Source organism: Sorex fumeus, unplaced genomic scaffold (assembly GCF_029834395.1).
Source record: "Sorex fumeus unplaced genomic scaffold, SorFum_2.1 ptg000122l, whole genome shotgun sequence".
Lineage (NCBI taxonomy): Eukaryota > Metazoa > Chordata > Mammalia > Eulipotyphla > Soricidae > Sorex > Sorex fumeus.
Window position 1 is genome coordinate 2,826,411 of NW_026606179.1, and position 1,774 is coordinate 2,828,184.

General features: G+C 43.1%; 1 pseudogene; it reads left to right on the plus strand.

Moving 5' to 3' along the window:
* The first annotated feature begins 305 nt into the window (after positions 1-305).
* LOC130044053 (small ubiquitin-related modifier 1-like) lies at positions 306-1,376 on the plus strand (annotated as a pseudogene).
* The last annotated feature ends 398 nt before the right edge of the window (positions 1,377-1,774 follow it).

Genomic DNA, 1,774 nt, shown 5'->3' on the forward strand with positions numbered 1-1,774 from the left:
TTGTGACACTTGTTACTGTGTTTGGCATATCGAACACGTCACAGGGAGCTTGCCAGGCTTTGCTGTGTGGGTGAGATACCGTCGGTAGCTTGCTGGGCTCTCCGAAAGGGGCAGAGGAATTGAACCTGGGTCGGCCGCACCGGCCATGTGTAAGGCAAATGCCCTATCCGCTGTGCTATCACTCCAGCCTGGAATTTAAAGTATATTGCATTAAATTATATTTTATATTTGGATCTCATTATGATAATAATCATCCCTTACCTGTCTTGAATAAAACTTTTTAAGAAATTCTGGGGCTGGGTGTTGTGCTGTGTAGGGAAGGGAGACGGGTTTGTAAACCCTGGAGCGAGGTCCTGCCTACCGAGGCCGCTACTGTGTGGAGACCCCCGGGCAAGCCACTGTCACCATGTCGGATCAGGAGGCAAAACCTTCGACTGAGGACTTCGGGGATAAGAAGGAAGGAGAATACATAAAGCTGAAAGTTATTGGACAGGATAGCATGAGATTCACTTTAAAGTGAAAATGACCACACATCTCAAGAAACTCAAAGAATTTTACTGTCAAAGACAGGGTGTTCCAATGAATTCGCTCAGGTTTCTCTTTGAAGGTCAGAGAATTGCTGATAATCACACTCCAAAAGAACTGGGAATGGAAGAAGAAGATGTGATTGAAGTTTATCAGGAACAAACGGGGTCATTCAAGGGTTTAGATATTCTTTTTATTTTTTTTTCTTTTCCCTCAATCCTTTTTTATTTTTAAAAATAGTTCTTTCGTAATGTGGTGTTTAAAAAAGAGTTGAGAACAGGCACCCAGTCTCTTTAAAACGTCTGGTAATTTGAATTCTAGTGTCCATTATTCATTATCATTTGTTTTCATTGTGCTGATTTTTGATGATCAAACCTCAGTCCCTTCATATTGTGCTCTCCTTTTGGAAAATGTCTTGTGTGCACAGAAAGGCCACCTTTTGCAGGGACTGTGCATTTTCAGGCTTGTGATAATAACATCGACCAGTACAAGTGTCCCTAAAGACTTTCCAATTGGCCCTGAAGTTCTAGCATGTGAATGCTTCACTCCTGGACTATGCCTTTCAGTGGAAGATGGAAGTTTTTCAGAATTGAACTGTGGAAAATGACCTTTTCTTAACTTGAAGCTACTTTTAAAATCTGAGGGTATGGACCAAAAGAAGAGGAATATCAGGTTGGAAATGATATGACAGCTATTATGAGAGTATTGACTAACTCCAAAGATGGCTTCACTGAAGAGAAAGCATTTTAAGATTAAGGAGAAATCTTGTCAGAAGATCCCAGAAAAGTTCTTTTATTAGCAGTTAAAGTTATTCCTGCAGAAGTGTATACAACAGAACACTGCTCTTTTTTTAATTTTTGTTTGGCAAACTCTTTTGCACCAAGCTTAAGACTTTTTTCTTTTACCAGGGTAGTAAAGAGCTAGAGCGATAGCACAGCGGTAGGGCGTTTGCCTTGCACGCAGCCAACATGGCCGACCCGAGTTCGATTCCTCCGCCCCTCTTGGAGAGTCCGGCAAGCTACCAAGAGTATCTCGCCTGCACGGCAGAGCCTGGCAAGCTCCCCGTGACGTATTCGATATGCCAAACACAGTAACAAGCGTCACAATGGAGACATTTCTGGGCCCGCTTGAGCAAATCATTGAACAACGGGAGGACCGTGACCGTGAGGGTAGTAAAAGAAATGGTATGTGATAGCACAGCAGGGATGGTACAGCTCGCAGGGCACTCAGGTTTTCACTCAGCCTGTTG